Source organism: Ambystoma mexicanum, chromosome 6p (assembly GCF_040938575.1).
Source record: "Ambystoma mexicanum isolate Mex_15411 chromosome 6p, UKY_AmexF1_1, whole genome shotgun sequence".
In the NCBI taxonomy this organism is placed as follows: domain Eukaryota; kingdom Metazoa; phylum Chordata; class Amphibia; order Caudata; family Ambystomatidae; genus Ambystoma; species Ambystoma mexicanum.
Window position 1 is genome coordinate 1,056,359,668 of NC_090935.1, and position 19,025 is coordinate 1,056,378,692.

The 19,025-nt window shown below is 46.4% G+C and overlaps 1 long non-coding RNA gene across 1 annotated transcript in view; it reads right to left on the reverse strand.

Moving 5' to 3' along the window:
• Positions 1 to 1,314: 1,314 nt before the first annotated feature.
• Positions 1,315 to 19,025, reverse strand: part of LOC138510178 (uncharacterized) — a 64,609-nt gene continuing 46,898 nt past the window's right edge. Inside the window, exon 3 of the long non-coding RNA XR_011280338.1 lies at positions 1,315 to 1,614. This is a non-coding gene — a long non-coding RNA (uncharacterized lncRNA). The remainder of the gene's footprint in view (positions 1,615 to 19,025) is intronic.

The following is a 19,025-nucleotide window of genomic DNA, read 5'->3' on the forward strand; positions in this document are numbered from 1 at the left end:
CGAGGCCTGATGACCTGTGCCCCATGGCAGGCAGGCTGGGAGAGGGGGAGCAGCAGCCCAACAAATGGGCCAGTGCTCTCCCTCTTCCCCACCAAACTACAAAGGTGATGCGCAGTCGCTGAACCGGGAAACACAGAGGGAAGGGCAAGGTGTTAATCAACACCTCTCCCTCCTCCCACAGGGATGCAAAGCACCAGGGCCCCCAAAGACAGGAAGTAGGCGGGGGAGCAAGTCTTAGGCACCATAAGGTGTAATTTGTTGTCGGCATCAGCCGGCCAGGGGTCAGGCACCACAGCCCCCACCACACAGAAGGACCCAGGGGAAAGTCCCTGGGTCCTTTATAAGGAGCTGCTTTTGCAGCAGAAAATAGAAGCAGTTTGTGGTCCCTGCACGGGGACCCAAACCAAAGAGTACTCAGTGCACTCAGAATCTCTTCCTTTTTACAGAACCAGTTTGTGGTCCCTGCACAGGGACCCAAAACAAAGAGTGCTCTGTGCACTCAGAGTCTCTTCTTTTTTGTGGACCGTGCACTGGGACCCAAACACAAGGGAGTTTGCTGTGTTCTCAGCGTTCCCCCTTTTTTCTTTACAAAAGTTCACTGTGCACTCAGCATCTTTTGTTTTTCTTCCCCTCTCACTTTTGAACATTGTCCTGTTCAAATATCCAGTGCGGCACTGCAAGAGCGGTTGGCGGCGAAAGACAACAGCAGGCGGACGATAGGAAGGAAGATATCGCGGGCAGTGGTACCTTCCGAGGGCTGTAAGCGGTCTGAGCAGGGACAGCGAGAAAAGACGAGCGGTCCAGGAGCCGTCCAAGCAACAACAAGGGAACCCGGCGCAGGCGGCGGACTTTGCAACTTTGTTTCCAAGTAAGTCAGCCTCTACGCCGTGGTCTCCCAGCAACTGGGCTACGCAAGAGCCCTGTGAGGTCTGAAAGGATGGCGCTTTCATTTTGGAAGCAAGCCGGCACAGAGCAACCGCGAGTGTCCATACCGCTCTGAGGAATAAAAAGATACAACATGAGAGCAGTGGTTTATAAGCAAGCTCAAGCAAAAAACAAATTTACCGGGGACACAAATGTTTGGCAAAATATCGATTTAAACAGTCAGAAGCAAGTTACCTGGGAAACAAGGGTTTTTTGTACAAACGGCTGCAGGCAATTCGAGTTTTTCATAAACTAATACAAACGCGGGCAACACGCTCATCAGTGCATACACCAATTAAGTGTGTCACATAAAGGAACGCAGGCAATTCAGATTTTCCACACATTCGTTACAGAAAGTCATAATTCTATTAAAGACACGGAGGCAAAGGATTATGCTTACTCTTCAACTTTACTGTTCAGCAGCAAAGAAACATTACCAAAGAACATGAATACAAATCTGATAAAAAATACAATAACCATGTTTTTCTGAGCATTTGTAGTTCATTTCTATTGGTCCTCAACTGACCATGTGACAATTCCATAAACCAATAAACAAGTCCTCAATGAAACAAAACTCCTGTCCTCTTTCCCTTCCTCCTCTTTCTTTGTCCTTGCGAGGATGAGTTCTGTACGTCTTTGATATTCTCTTCCATTCTCAATTTCCTGCTTGTTTGCCATCTGACGTCGTCCCTAAAGAAAACATAAATTAGAAAAGTGACTATAAACCGATACAGGGTGGGTCAATCGTAAATTCCACATCTAGTAATAACCTGTATAATCATTGATCATTAGCAACATCTTCATAGTCATTATACCTCTTGTATGATTTGTTACATAAATAACAACAGAAACATGTTATGTAAACATCTCATTCTTACGATTGATCGGGTGGGATAATCCTTCGCCTCCATGTCTTTAATAGAATTATGACTTTCTGTAACGAATATGTGGAAAATCTGAATTCTATGTCAAGACCGGAGGCTCGGATTATGCTTGTTCAAAGCTTACTTACCACTAACGATGTTGCACTTTCCAAAGGTTTAAAATAGAAAGTTTTAAAAATCGATTCATTCGACCAATCCGCAGACCTCATAATGTCTTCTACTCTAGCGCCTATGTTATATGCTTTAGTAGCCATCGCTCCTCTAGCTGAGTGGGCGCCATACCTCTCAATATTTATGCCTGTTTCTGCCATCACCCACCTAAGCCATCTGGCTATGGTAGCCGGTCTAACCGCTTTAAAAGGTTTACAAATTGCTATCAATAATTGAGTTATCCCTTGAGGCCTTACTTCCCTCGTCATATCTTCGTATGCCGCTAGGCATTTGACTGGACATAATTTCGGTTGGTTTGGAAGCGATTCATATGAAATAGATCTCAATCCTGTTTTGGTCCTCTTTGAAATGAGAAAAGTCACTCCGTTAGGGGATATACTTTTCCTATTAACTTCCAGAGCTCTAACATCAGAAGATCTTTTACATGCTAAAAGACATAAGAGCATAGCTAACTTTCCTGAAATTGCTTTACGAGTCAAATCTTGATTATCTGGCCATGTCAAAAATAATCTCAGGACCTTATCTTCATCCCATAATTGACTATATTTTTCGCTAGGAGGTTTAATCATCTTTACTCCTCTTAGTAGTCTACAAATTAATGGGTGTTCCCCAATCGCTAAGCCATCAACTCTAGGATGCCCAGCCGATATCGCAGATCTGGCCGTGTTAATGGTCCTATATGCCTTACCCTGCGCTGCCATCTGCGCTAAAAAATTTGCTACATGCACTACATCCGTTCAATCGGGATGTATGTTCCTCTCCAAACACCAGCTACTCCATCTAATCCATGCTGATTTATAAGCCTTATGTGTCCCTGGGGCCCAGGATTCATTGATGATGTTCTCAGCTTCGTCCGATAGTCCTGGCCTAATCCAAGATCCCCTGAAATCGCCCACGCTAAGAGGTTGAGTCCGCCTGACTTCACCAAAGGGTGACTGAGACCTCTGGGATCTTGAATGATTAATTCTCCGTTGGGTAAAGCCAGTGGGTTCTGGTAAGTCAATTCCAGTAGACTGGAAAACCACACCTGACTTCTCCAATCCGGAGTGACTAGGATTAGGGATGCACTCTGACGTCTCACCTGAGCAAGCGTCCTCGTTATTATGGAGAACGGAGGAAACGCATAGTTCCTCTGATGACCCCAGTATTGCAGAAAAGCATCTATCGCTTCTGCCTCCAAGTCCGGTCTCCAGCTGAAGAACCAGGGTAATTGTCTGTTCAATCTCGATGCAAATAGATCGATCTGGCATGGACCCCACCGAGACATTAGTTCCTGGAACACCCTTTCGTCCAGCTTCCAATCGCTGGTGTCTCTGAGGTATCTGGAGTTCCAGTCGGCCACTTCGTTCTGTTGGCCCGGTAGGTACTCTGCTCTCACTGAAACTCTCCTTTCCAGACAAAGTTCCCAGAATTCCTTTGCCAGTTCTGCAAGAATTCTGGATCTTGTCCCTCCCAGTCTTTTGATATATCTGACTGCCGAGACAGTGTCCATTTTCAGCAGAACGCAACATTGAACTTTCTCCTGTGTCCAACATTTCACTGGAAAAGACCCTGCTAGTAATTTCAGGCAGTTTATATGGAGATTCGTCTCCTGATCCAACCATCCTGCCCCCTGTCGACAGGTTTCCGCAACGGGCTCCCCAGCCCCATCTGCTGGCGTCGGATTCTATGATCAGGTCCGGGGATGAACCAAATATGGCTCTCCCGTTCCATGCATCCATATGAATGAGCCACCATTTCAACTCTTCCCTCACTTCTTGGGAAATGTTCACCTTTGATTCGTATGAAGCGCCCTTCCTGAGGTGATAAATCTTCAACCTCTGGAGTGCTCTGTAATGAAGTGGCCCTGGAAAAATCGCTTGTATTGATGCCGCTAGGCGCCCTACTAATCTCGCAATGTCCCTCAGCGATATTTCTCCCTTCGCTAGTGTGTGTCTCAGCTGTTTCTTGATCTCGTTCACTTTGTGAATGGGTAGGCTGAGGGTTCCCTGATTCGAGTCCACTATGAAGCCTAGGAATTCCATTGCCTGAATTGGAACTAAGCTGGATTTCTCCCAATTTATAATAAAGCCCAGGCTTTCTAATAAGTCTATTGTTAACTGTACTTGTTCTACCAATGTCTCCTTCTCTTGGCACATCAGACATATATCGTCTAGATATATTATGAGTCTTATCCCTTGAGCCCTGAGGTGTGATACAACTGGCTTCATCATCTTGGTGAAACACCATGGTGCTGATGCTAGGCCGAATGGTAGACATCGAAACTCCCATGTCGCTTCCCCCCAGATGAATCTCAGAAATCTGCAGTGTTCCTCTGCTATGGGGATAGTCAGGTATGCATCTTTCAAATCTATCCTGGCTAGCCAGTCTCCTTGAATTAGAATATCCCTTAGTAGGTGTATCCCTTCCATTTTGAAGTGTCTGTACACTACGTAATTGTTTAGACCTCTTAGGTTGATTATTGGTCTTGTCTTGTGTTTCCCTTTTACTAGGAACATTTTGCTTATGTAACCTCCTGACTGATCTGATGCTTTTTTGCTTTCCAGACCTCTCAACTCTCTTTCCAGTAAGATCTTGTCTTCCCTGCTCAATACTATCCCTCTTGGTGGTTTCTCCTGCTGAGGTGTATCTAGAAAATCTATATAGAAGCCTTGCGCGGTCTGAATCACCCAGGTATCCCCTGATATGTTCAACCAATTCTTTAAAAACTGAGCAGTTCTCCCACCTACTTCTATGATATTTAGATGTGGGATTGATAATCTCACCTGGGTTGTTTTGCTGACGTTCACCTCTCCAGTTTCTTCCTCTTCCTCTACCTCTCGATGGGAAGAAAGGTGTTTGTTTGCGCTCCTCATAATCTCTCCATTGTGTCCTGTCTTGGTAGGATCGATTGTATTGGAACCGGCCAGCCGAACGACCCCTTCCTCTGCTGGCCCGTCCAAAATTCTGCCTTCCGAAAACCCTCTTAAGGGAGGCTTGAGCCTTATCCAAAGCTGCATAGGAGTTTACAAATTTGGTGAGCTCCTTGATAAAGGAGTCCCCAAACAACTTTCCCTTCGCCGAAGTGGCGGATTCTGAGGAGGCTAACTCGCTCAATTTTGGGTCGATCTTTACTAGTAAACATCTCCTCCTTTCTGTAGTTATGGCATGATTAGCGTTCCCTAACATGCATATCGCCCTTTGGGCCCATCCGATAAGGATTGCCGGGTCTATCGGCTCCCCTTTCATCTTCGCTTCTTCTCCCATCTGGAGAATCTTTGTGAGGGGTCCCGTCATATCAAGCATCTTGTCCTGACACGAACGCCAGGATCTATCAAGGCCCTTCCTCACATCTTTAGTAAACTTACTCATAAAAGTTATCATTTTTTCATCTATTACCGGCGTGTCTGCCGCCCCCTCAGGGAGGAGTGGTCTGGGCCATTCCGCCCTCATCTTGCTTCTCGCCTCTTTGGCTAATGGCACCCTCAGGCGTTTCTTTAAGTATGCCGAAATTCTTCTGGGGGGTTCCCATTCTGATGATCTGGGATGGATCAGTGCTTCTGGATCAAAATCCCCCTCATCGGCAACCTCCTCCTCCTCCTTCTTCCTTTTCTTTAACGCTTCATGGCTCTCATCCCCTGATGAGGATATTGATAACACTTCCTCTTCCTCAGGGTATTCCTCCTCCCAATCATTCTCACCCTCGTCTGAGGAATCGGAGGATGACTCTCGTCCCCTGCTAGGCACCGTCTTACCCTTTCTCTTTCTTTTACCACCTTTCTTTTTAGGTGGAGAGCCCGGGGGGGTGTGGGCTTCATCCGCCCTACCGGCCAATTTACTGCCCCCTTTTGTCTTCATCCGTGCCTTAAGACTCTTGCCCTCCTCCAGGCCCTGAGAGAGTCTGAGCCAATCCTCCATCAGCGCTATCTGCTGAGGATTATGTCCCAGAGAAGCCCCCAGGGCTTTCTGGAAGACAACATTCATGTCCGAGTGGCTCCTCTTTTGGCTGACCCCAGCCTTCCCCTCATCACTAGAGGAACTCATGATTCCCAGGCCCTGGGGAGTAGTATTATGATATTATATATATATATGTATATATATATCAAAAATATATATAAAATATATACCAGGGTTCTCTCAGTACAGAGGTTCAGATATTGTTTTAAAATTGTAATTTATAAGTCTTCCCTGGTTTTGTTTATATCAAAGATGTAACAGTATTTCCAATCCACAGGTTTTACCTGGGACTGTGCACGTTTTAGGTGCGGTGTCAGAAGATTGCCTGCAGGGGCGCTGCTGAGCTTGTAAACAGGACGCTACGCTCGTGCGATGCGTGTTGTTAAGCCCTTATTCGTATAAAAGAATCTTTCTTTCGGCTCAATCTCACTCGTGTCCAACTCCTAACGTATACATTTTGCAATGAAAAACGAAGGAGAGAGCGCCGGAACTACACGGTCCCGTCGCGCTCTCCCTTCCGTTATGTAGTGCCCTCTTTGACGGTTCGTAGGAGCTGCGGCCGCCGGAGCACCAGCCCCGTCACGGTCGCGGCCCCTTAGAACCTCCTAACCGTTGCGGAATATTCCGCCTTATAAAATAAACACTCTCGTCACATGTAGGTGAAAATTATCATGCACACCAACATTCACAATAGATTAATAAAAGAAAGTTCTTAACTCGCTGCCGAGCAGCAAAGAAAGAGGAGGAAGGGAAAGAGGACAGGAGTTTTGTTTCATTGAGGACTTGTTTATTGGTTTATGGAATTGTCACATGGTCAGTTGAGGACCAATAGAAATGAACTACAAATGCTCAGAAATCCGAGCCTCTGGTCTTGACATAGAATTTGATTTACAAAGCCAAAGAAACGCGTGCACATGCACATCATTGCAGCACGAGAGATGTTTTACATGAGCCAATTACACTCCTCAGAGCAGTGCTACAGGACCTTTTAATACACTGTTTGAGGGAACCCGCCCAAAATAAAAAGACATTGGTGCACAAAGGGGTCCCTCTAGCTGTATACAAAAGCTGACGCAGAGCAACGGCGGGAAGCGATACCGCACATGTAAAACCGAAACGTGTTTTTGTAAATATGCACTCGCGGCATTGGTCAATTGCAAAGCTAGAGCAAAACAAGTTAAGACGCACATCATTTCAGGAATAGGAGTTATTCATGGGTAAACCACACGGACAAAGCAGAAGTCTGGTGACACAATGGGCACGGTTTACACGACTCGGAGCAGTGACAGCAAATAATAAGCAAGGGAATGTTCCCTGTTTAAGCACAATTTACAACACATACGCAGCAGAACAAAAACATTAGATAATACGAAAAATTTTATAAAACTTTTTCTCAAATTAAGTGGGGAAAAGCATTTCCAAGCAAGATAAACCAGGGGTCATGCGCCCAGGCACATGACTCATATGTTTTCAATGCATGACATATCACACTCCATGCAAATGAAATTACGAAAACAGTAGCAAACATTGCACATTTTTAAGGGAGAAAGAATGTCAACCTGAGAAAAACCGCTGTGTTTTTGGTCGCAAGCACGTGACAATGGGGTGCACCGCACATTCATTGGTTGTAGCAAACATTGCGAATTAAGGGGGAAAGAATGTCAACCCGAGAAAAAACGGTTTTAATTGGATCACAAGCACATAACAATAGGGCGCACCCCACATTCAATGGGTTTTTTAACAAACAAAGGAAACCTCAAGTTATAACAGTACCCTGCTACGGGGCACACCACAACACTTACCTATACGGGTAGCAAAACAAGTTGGCCGCGCACAGGCTACGGCTCCAATGATGTACATCTCCGGCCTCTGCACTGGATTTCAGAGCCAAAGACCCGAAAAAGAAGACGGTGTATCAGCCGAGGCAGGCGCCACCATCCACCCTGTCAAAACCGAACAAGCAACACACACCAAAGCAACACCCATCACCTAATGGACCAGCACCAAGTGCATACCATGACCATGCACAACAGCCTTAACAGCGACACACGCTAGGAGAACAAGCGAGAACCAGCATCAACATCTGCCAAGATCACACAAGCAACAGACACCAAAGCAAACCTGTACCCGGAGCTGCACAGCAAGTAGAATGTCCATTTTGGACAACCAGACAGAACCTTCTGATGCAGGTTTCAACTCCCGGCAGGGCCAAACCCAGCTTTTCATCCTTCTGAGGTCGATAAATGAGCACCATACACCATGATTAATAAAAAGCACTGCTCAGAGGCCTGAGGGATCGTAGCGCTAAATAAATGCAAAACTGTTGACATCGGCCCAACCCCACCAGCTTTTGACACGGATTCGGACAGTAAGTATGGGGCAACAGGCAAGAGGACAAAGGCACACGGCGGACAGCCCACAGTGACCGGCAAAGACAAGAGAGCCAAGGGACAGCTACAAAACTCAATCCATCCAGCTCCACTGAGACACTGCAGCTGGCACAGAAATAACGAAGGGTCTTAACATGGGTAAATAAATTTCCGCATGTTTGGAAGCAGGACAACACGGAGCATAACAAGATTGTCAGGCGCAGGTTGGTGCACGATCTTCATCAAAAAGGGAGGGCACCACCAATACAGTTTGCCTATTTGAGCAAGCTGGAAGCATAACCAATGTCATCAAAACGAACAAGCTCCCTGAAAACTTTAGACACGGATTAAGCAAAATCGCTGTTTGAGTACAAATCAATATTTATTTAAACCAAGATAAATCACACGAGTCAAGGTTTGCTTTTCACGAGCAAAACAATGTTGTTTGACCATGCCCATGAAAAGGTTTTTACAGCTACACACCATTACCCTGCCATGGGGAAAACAAGCCATAGAACAGGCGCACCCAACAAGCTTTATAAGAACCCTAACAGTCAGCTCAGCTGGCAGAAGCGCTCAATTTTGTACATCCGGACAGAACCTGCTGATGCAGTTTTGCCAAACCCAGCAGAGCCAACACACAAGCCATATGCGAATCAGCACCAGCCAGAAACAGAAGGCCATAAAAGGAGAACCCATAGAAAAGGATCTCCAAGCAGCTATCCAAACGGAGCTTGCCAAACATTTCTTTGCACGCAGAATAAACAATACAACCCTGAAACGGGGTTCAAAACACCACCTCACAACTAAGGAAACCCGTACTCGGGGGACCCAGTTGCAACAACACTACTGAGGTAGTGCAACAGAATTTTCCACAGGCCGGAATGGGGCAACGACAATACGGCAAAAGAACACAAAGGCGTTCGGGACACTGGGTGCTAGCGGTAAGGATCCATGTGAAGAAGGGGAGACGGCACCAAAGAAACACCACTGCAAGGTAGGTAGAAGGGAACTCACGGGGGACATCAGAAGACAAACGGTTTCTCAAACCCACCGACGGTCCCACAGCCAGCCAGGGGCCCAAAGAAACACACCAGTCAGGTAGCACAGCAAGCAGAGTGCTGGCATTTATACATCCCCTCAGAGACGGTGGTTCCAGTGTACAGTCTGGGAAGTACCAAACACAGCCCACCAGCCTTTAAAAATCTTTTTTTTTTTTTATCCGTAGCATATTGTAAACCCGCACAGAAATGCAGGGCCGGGCCTTTAGCACAACAAGCACCGCGCTCCTTTTAACATCAGCCCAGAGCCTGCGGATGCAGTTTTTCAAACCCCGCCAGAGCCAAACTCAGCCTTTTACCTCTCTGAGGGCAAACAATCAGCGCCACACATCAGGGGTAATAATAGTACAGCACTCAGAGATTCAAGGGACACAATTTAAAGTTTAGCAGGACAAAGACCCAGCAATTGCCCAAGGTACTCGCACCTACAACACACATACCAAAGTGAGAGCCAATATTATAACAACCCCGAAACTAGGGTGTCAACAAACAAGAAGCTTTCCAGACCGTTGGGATTTCCTGCAACATGCAGGTAGTACACAAGTTGATGATCAGTTATTCCCAGCGGTTAGAGGTGGCAGACCACAGCAAGGGTGAAACAGTTTTTGAGCCACCAAGGAAAACACAGAAGCACGTTTCCTGGCAGCTGATTAAAACAGAGCCTCAGATACGAGCCTATCCAACCGAGATGGAGGAAGAAGGAGCATCAACACAAGAAAGCAGGACAAACACGCACAAACTAGGGGCCAGAATAAAAGCCCAGGCTTGTCACAAAGGGCAGCCAGGGTAACAAAAAGGGCGATATATCTCTAAAAATAGTCACCACCCTCCCAAATGGTACAGAACAGAGAAGAGGGGGAAAAACAAAAGAGGGATCGGAACATATAAGAGAATAAGGTGTAAGTATTTAAACACAAAGAGAGGCCATAACACATGTGAAAAATCACAAGTCAGGCTGATAGTACATCAGGATGCTAGAGAATAGGGCGACACAGCTCATAAGGCAGCAAAAAATACTCTGAATAAAATACGAGCAAGAAATAAAGTAAACAGAAGGCCAACAACCGAGGGCTGGAGCTGGGGAGGGAAAAGCTCTGAACCTGAAAACGGTTTGTACAAAAATAATAAGCAGTGGGGAATAAACACCACACAGCATAATATAACAGGCCAACGCCCGAGGACCGTGGCCAGAGAGCTACAAGTAGCACGGAAGTAATAAAACGTAACCACCCACGCAGCGAATACAGGGTAGAAAACCTACTCCACAGCAGATGGGCTTGAAGGCCCCTCCGAGCAGGGCTATGCATAAGTACTACATCAAGTATACGAAATAGAAGGGTGGCCTAGAACCATTTAAGACCGCGAGCGGTCAGAGCGGGAAGCATCCCTCTAAAGGGGTAGCCAAGATCTAATTTTCTTAAACAATCTGGTTTTGATTGTTTTACTAAAAAGAAACAAACTTAGACTGCTGTATAAGGGGAACTAAGAGGCCAGCACAAGACGTTGGGCCGCACATAACTACAAGCCAGCAATGTGTGGGCATATAGCGGGAGAACGGCTTTGCCATATTAACGCACCCTGTAAAGGATAAGACTAGGTAATGACAAAACCCTTACAGGGGCCAGTACCAGGCACGGTCAAGGGACTAGCCCAAACTAATGGGAACAGACAATTCAGCTAGGAAAATACTAGCACAACTTTTGGGGGAACCTGGACAGCCAGTAACCCATCCAGGTCGTGGTAGCACGGGCCAGAGGGGGTATCCTCGGGACCCGATGCCCAAAGGTACAACATATTATGGTTACTGTAATTATGATTATGTCTGTTATGACCATAACTGTGCAATAAAATGCCACAGCCTTTTATTGCCAACACTTACCCAATGTCTTGCGTACTACCTGGGGTGGAGGGGCATGGGGCGCATTGTCAACCAGGTCATGTTACCACTCTGCCTGCATATGGGTCCACGGGTTATAAGAGTGGAGCATTAAGAGTGGAGCTGAGTCCAGGAGAGATTGTGAAGCGGGACAACATTGCACTGGCTTGCGGAGCACAGGCTGTTGTGCGATCTCCATTGGTACGATGACCTGCATCTGGGAGCCGGAGAAGCCAGCTGCAAGGCGGCAGCAGCGATGGAGGGGAGCGCTGAGGTGAGCGGCCATCAGCAGCGAAATACACAGTGAGGAGTGCCATTCCTGGAGACCACTGAAAGCTGTGCGGATTAAGTGGAAAGCGCAGAGGGACCTAGGTCCTCCAGTGGTTTTGGAGGGGAGATCCCACTCTCAGGCCGTTAGTGGAGTAGCCCGCTCTATGTGAGGTCAGCGGGCAGGGCTTGCTTGGCCTGTATCAGCATCTATGGCAGCCGAAGAAGCAGGGACGTCATTTAGGGGTCGCCAGGGGTGGCAACTACGACCCCTGACGTCTCCCTTGCTACCCCTGTGGTCTCCATTGCTACCTCTAAAAAAAAGGAACAAAAACTTTTATTTTTTAAAATTGGGGATCCTGGGCTGTGGACAGCAGCATGTGGGTCTTTGGGCCAGCAGCATGTGGCTCTTTGTTTCTGTAGTGGCTGGTTTTCTGATAGCTATAGCCGTCAAGATAGCTCAGTGGGCTGAACGCTCGCTGCTGCAATGTGCATGTGATCTGCAGGTTGCAGGTTCATCTCTCGGCAAGGTTAACTCAGCATTTCATTCTGCTGAGGTTGATAAATGAGTACCAATACAGGTTGGGAGATATTGTATGCATATTTGTTCTATATGAAGCGCTTAAGCGTAAGTGCTGTATAATAACATGATTATCGTTTGGCCTTGGTCGTCTGCTTGCATTCACAGTAATTTGGTAAATGTGCCTATACACGCTGATATTAATGATACATATGGTGATCCATTCTTGTATGAAATGTATATCACTTTACAGTGATATCGTAACCATTTTTTTCGTAGTGTACTTAGAAACAATGCTATGTGATGCCACTTGCTGTTTTGTCAAGGGGTGAAAAGTTGTGTTCCATCGCTTCCCGCGATGTCAATTCAGGGTGCAGTCAAATGACATCACTTTCTGTGATGTCATCAGAGGTCAAGGGTTGTGTGATGTCACTTCCGCTTACTCTGGCGTTTTGGTGAAATGACGTCCCTGCGAAGAAGTGGAATGAGCGCAGTGAAGGCCTCAAGTCACTGTTAACTTGACAGAGTGCCTGGGAGGGCCCACTTGGCAAGTTTCCTGATAGGGGGCGCTGCACCAACCCATTGCCTGTGTGTGACCAGGGGAGTACAGTGGGTGGATCTGGTGTGCGATTGCCCTCTGAGAAGAGGTGTGTGCTTCCCGCAACAATTGCCAAACAAGCAGCTAAAACCAAGGGGCTGCCAGCAGGAGATGTTAAAGCAATTGTGCAGGAAAAAAACAGTGCAAAGAAGAATCAAGTAGTGGTGGCAGCCCAGGTCCATTCGCTGACTACCATGCAGCTCGAATTTGAGGATCCACCCACAAGGAGATCCGATATCCAACTGTTGTTATCTGAGATAAAAAAAGAAATCAAAGACAGTGTGGCAATGCTTTCCAAGATAATCTCAGAGCTGAGCAAGCATGTGCTGGCAATTGAAAAGAAAATGGACGAGGAGGAATCTAACCTATGTGAGCAGGATTTGAGAAGGAGGAGATCTCGAAATGAAGTGGGGAATTGGAACAGCAACTGAAGTTGGTAATGAATATTCAGGTGGATGCAGAAAACAGGTCCAGACGAAATAACATTCAGCTACGGGGGATTCCCAAATTGGTGTCAGATGCAGACTTAGAGGCCTACATTTGTGCTTTGTTTCATCGGGTCCTAAATACCCCAGAGGAGGAAGAGATACTACTTGACCATACACACTGAGTATACACTGAGTACCAGCAGAATACGAATTTGCTACCTGACGTACGTTCCAGGGTCCACATCTTTCAAACGAAGGAGAGAATTATGGGAGCTTCAAGACAAAAAGACGTGGTCCGGTTTTGAGATTCCTCTATAAGGATTTATCAGGATTTGGCCCAGATGACTCTGCAGAGGCATAAGAGCCTGCAGCTGGTGACCAGCTGGTTGCGAGAGAAGGGGGTGATTTACCGGTGGACCTCTCCCTTCTGACTGAGCTTTGAGTATGGTGGGAGAGCCTACAATATCACTAAGGAAGAAGAGGCAGCAGAACTGATGGACGGGGGAGAGAGAAAACCGACAAGCAGAGGGGTCACACAAGGTGACTGTGGAGGGGAAGGAAATGCGCACTTCTAGAAAAGATGGATGTAGACCCGCTCTGCCATATCCTAAAGGAAAGGGGAAGGGCTCACAAACACAGCAGGTTATCTGAGGACATTGTTTCTGTAATTAATATTGTCGTACTGTGGTCCCCTTGGGTGGGAAGTCCATAAAGGGATTGTGGGGTTGTTGATAGGTCAACATGGAACCAGTATTTCATCATGGATGTCTGTACAAGCGGTGCTGTTTATTGTTTGCATAGTTTAGGCGGCGAGGCTGTTAATTGGGGGGCTTGCAGTTTAACAGCGTGTTCTTTATTGAATACAGGAGGTGGGGGGACTGCGGGGGTTGGAGGGGTTCTGGATTTAAACCCTGAGTTTCCAGGATGGTGATACAGTCCCAGGGGGTGCGTCATGGAGGAGTGTTGGGGGGGAGTTTGGGGTGGGGAAAGGATCGAACTGGAGAAGTTTATGTTTCCACTGAATGTTTACTGTGGCTTGAGGATGAGATCCAGAAGGTGTTTGTTGGCTGGTCACTTCTCACTGTGGAGAGGTATATGGAGGAGAGACCAATGATTACCCTGAATGTACAAGGTCTTAGTTCTCCCTCAAAATGAAGGTCGGTCTTGAGGCGGTTAGCTGAAATGAAAGCTCCTATTATTTTTCTTCAGGAAACAACCCTGATAGCAGATGATGAAAAATGGCTGAGACATAGGGCCTCAGTACAAGTTTGGCGGTAACACCAGCTGGCTTCCGTCAAACCGGACCCGGTAATTGCCCATTTGCGGGCGCCGGAACTAAATGCTCCCCATTCCCATTTGAGCCCTTAGGGTTCATTGGGTATAGGGAGGTTGGATGCACCGGCACCATTCAGAATGCGAGTAGAACTAGTAGTTTGCCAGTCTGGTCACTACGGTACCGGCAAGCTTACCGGTACCGTAGTTGCCAGACCGGCAAACTTGTAATGAGGCCCACATAGTATTATGTATCCTCTGGAGCAAAGCAAAATGGGGTGGGAATCTTGATCAGTAAGAATATGAGCTTTAGAAAATGATTTGTGTATAAAGATACAGATTTTGAAGGGATTGCTTGGGGGAACAGCTTTTTTATTGTGGTAGCACTTTATGCCCCCAATGAAAGGCAGGAGCATTTCATTAAGCTGCTGGGAGTTCATCTGGGAGGTCTGATTGAGGGTCAGCTGATGGTGGGTGAAGACTTCACCTCTATGATGGACCTTTGAATGGATAAAATGCTGTCTTCAATGGCTAAGGACAATAGACATAGACAGGAACTGGTGAGGTTTTTAAGGGAGTTGAGCTTATTGAGACTTGGAGGTTTTTTCCGAAGAGAGTACACACATTTGTTCAGCGGTGCACAGGGTTTTTTCAAGAATCAATATGTTAATGGTTTCTGCTACATTGATTCCCATGGTGGGCTCTGTGGACATAGGCCTACAGTATCTCTCTGATCATTCCCCAGTGTTGCTACAGGGTGAGTTAGGGGTTGTATTACCGAAAGAAAGGAAACTGTGGAAGCTGAATGAGTTAGTGTTGTGGGACATAGCACTCAGGGTGCACATGGAGGAAGTTATCCAGAATTACTTTCAGTAAAATTATACAGTGGGGATGGACTGGTGAGGTGTGTGGCATGCTATCAAGGCAGTGATTAGAGGGGAGCTTATCTCTGAAACAGTTGCATTCTTACGGGCGCAAGACTCGGTATGGCTGGCATTGGAACAGGAAGTAGGGACAACCGCAAAGGATCATGCACACAAGAATATCTTGAGATCATTGAGGGAATTGCAGAATATTAGAGCATAAATGGAAGCCCATGTGGCAGACATTTCATCCCATCTTCTGCTTCAAACTGGACAAGGCTATAAGGCCGACTGCTTCCTGACAGCTAAGTTACATAAGCATCGAGAATTATGTTACACAGTTACGAACGGTGAATTGCGAAGGGGGGAAGAGGAGAAACTAGGCATAATGGAAAACTATTATAAGCAGTTAGTGAAGTCAGAGAATCTGGACCAATATTTGCAGACCAAAATATAATATGATAAGTCATTTGTAACATGCCTGTATACAAGTGTTTCTAGGCACAACAAGACAAGGCAGGGAAGACAGAGGGAGGACAAGACAAATGATCTTACTAGGCCTTGTGTCATTCAGATCATGCAAGTGCGAGAGCAAGAAGTACAAGGGGAAAGGGAGGGGGAGAAGTGCCAGGTAGAGGGATGGGGGAAAAACAGGGGAGCAATGCTCTGAGTAAGTGCAGCACAGGCAACGTGGCTCTGGATAAGTGCAGGAGGCAAGGGACTGTAGAGGTTACAGTTACAGCCCCTAAGTGCGTGGAAGTCCCGGAGGCGGTGCAGGGGTGATTGATCAAGAGAGTACCTGGTACCAAGTGATACTATAAAGGTAGCTAAGCAACCAGTCAGTGTGGCATACAGGTAGGTTAGCAGGGGAGGGAGAGAGAGAAAGCAGAGTAGGAGAAGAAAGTTTTGAGCTGCTACCAGAACTTCAGCTGGCCCAGCTCAAGTTTGAGAGGGGCAGAGAGGCCATTCCAGAGGAAGGTACCTGCAGAGGAGAGATATCTACCCCCTTATCTCTGCCTGGAGAAGCGTCTGACCCTTAGAAAGTTGGAGGTAGGTGAGCGAAGGGATTGAGAAGGAAGGTATTTAGGAAGAGAGCATTGTATATCTCAAATGGTAAAAACCATACAATAATACAAATAAATCCAGGAGGTCCTAAATTTACATTCCCAAACTTTCTGCAGTATTATTTTAGAACTCCAATTTGATATGACATGTAGCTTTGCTCAGGCTTGCCTTAGCTCAGATTGGCGGGCCATTACCAGGCATGTCCGCCCTCCTGAGCGGGCATGAATGCCCTAATGTTTGCTATCATTAGCATACATAGATTTCAAAGAGGCACATGAACAGAAAGCTTTCTCAGACTCCTATTACAGTTATGCAGCTTTGACAGCTTAAATGGATAACCTTGGCATGTCCCCCTTCGTGGAGTGGGTGGAAGGTTTATCTATGCTAGCAGAGTGGAAAATAATAATGCACAGGGGAAATGATTGGGAATTGAAGTAAACAAAAGTGCAGGAAATGTTACTTAGAGACTGTGTAGAAGATGCGAGATGGGAACATGGACATAAAAATTTTAAATTTGTACCCAGGATATAATGACCTAGTGAGTTGTCACATCTCTATCTTGACCAGTAAACATTTTAAAGATCTGATAAAGTCCATTGTTTAGATTAGAAACTCCATGGGAACGGTGGCTGCCATTGCCCCCTCATCCCCAGAACTCATCTCAGTCCTCATTGTATGAGGCTAATTTATGTTCAGGAAATAGAAACCTTGATAGCCCTGTAAATTTAACATGAATGTTAGCCACCTTCCCCTACCCCGGATATAGATTGCATGACTGACCACAAAATAAACATGTTTGCCACCTTCCTTTCTTGATCTTTTCTCTTGTGCTTATTTTATAGTTGCTGTGTTGAAGACAGATGTGCCATTGCAGTCCTCTCAGTGGCATACCCCAAATCCCTGGTTGTTTCTGTATTGATTTGAAGATGGATGGGGACGCCTTCTCCCTCCTTCCCTGCCTACAAAATTCATGACACTGAAGAAGGCCAGAAAGCACCGCAATCACCCATTCTATTTCAGACCGATTCCCAAAGGTCCCACGATTAACAAGTATGTTGAGAGAAATCCCCTTGACCAACCATATTCCATCAACCAGCCTTACAGACCAGGTGCTGTGCGAATTTACCCCAGCGTGGACGAAGATTCACATGCCATGATCAAAGATACCTCTATTTGACAGCCAGGACTAAGCACCAAGAAGCCATGTTGATGATGTCATTAGAGACACCACGACATAGCAGCATTAGACATGAAGCACACTTGCCATATGCACTTTGGGACACAAACACACACTAGAATACATGAAGAACATGAGCGGGCAGTTCTATAGTTAGAGGACAGACATGTATACATACTGTCATTTCTTTTATTATTTTTGCCATTAGCTAAATGTAGCATGCAGAAACCACAAGAAGCAAGAGATTGTGAGCAGGGCTTGGAGATGCTTACATGTGAATAACCCCATGGAACTGCAGGAGCACCTATGGGTCCTGACAAAGCCAAGTGTGACTAACCTATGGAGAAAGTATAGCGTGGACACTGTAGAAACTGCATTATAATGGTTTAGGAAAATTACAGCAGGCGACAGGCCTCTCAGAGCCAGAGACGAGCTGAGCCGATTCAGCCTGGACAAGGAGCAAAACGTGTGAGACAGGAGACCCGCAGCCAAAGCCACGAGATATGGATGACATTCCAACCATCAGACTACAAAGGAACCAGCTGCAGTAAATGTGAATAATTCTTCATAATTCAGAGCTGCACAGCTCATATTCATGGTGGCTGAACACGTGAACCGGCCGAAGCAGACAATGGACAGCGACCAGCGGTGGGAAAGAGAGGCAAACTCAGGCTACCAGACATAAGACCGCAACAAAAATAGTACAATGTGAGACAAGTGTTGTATCTAGCAGAGGAGCACTCTTATAGACTAAGGTGGTATACACAAGTTACACTGCAGACACAAAGTCACTCTTATTAGCATGAAATGGTACACCGAGACCTGAGAATCTTTGCAGATCCCAGGCCGGGGGGTGTCAGTTCTAGCCAATCACAGCTTAGTACCCTGGGGGTGGGTAGCAACGGGCAAGAACCAATGGTAGGCCCACTACAATGCAACATTGTTATAGATTGTAATTTGGGGATGGGCCAGGCCAGCCACCTGACATGCTAGAGCCAGTAGGATAACATGTGTGGTGTTCACTATGGGTGGGAAGGTGCTTAACTCCCAATCATGGAGCCCGATAGGTTTTCTGGAGAAGGGCCCAGGTTGTGATGTCCTGCTGATGAAATATCGCACTAAAATCGGCCTGCGAGCCGAGGAAGGTCTTTGCCTGTAATAAACCACAATTTGAATTTGCTATTGACTGAGTCCTCTGTGTGTCTCAGAAGAAGGGAGTTGGGCTCTCCAAGTCCGAGGACTTCCAGTGTCCCTCTGACATAACAGGGAGTGATCCCCAACAGATTATTTTTCAGGATGAGTCTTGCCAGGGAGGCCGATATCCAGGTGGCTGGCCGCTCTTTGAACTAGCCCTGATGGAGGCCCTGGAGTTGCATTGTCAGAGAGGGTTGTTTCTAGTCTTAGTGTCTGGGGCAACACATCTGCAATGCCTCCACTTCTTTACCTTGACATTCTGCCCTTGTGTTACGGAAAAGGGGACACAGCGGCGCTGCAGAATATCTGGAGCTGCATACACAATCATGTTATTTTAAAAAGAAATTGACTTTTTGGTTTGTTTCTTTTGGGAGTCCTGATGTTAACTGTGCAGATTAACTCCCCAAAGAAAAGTACACT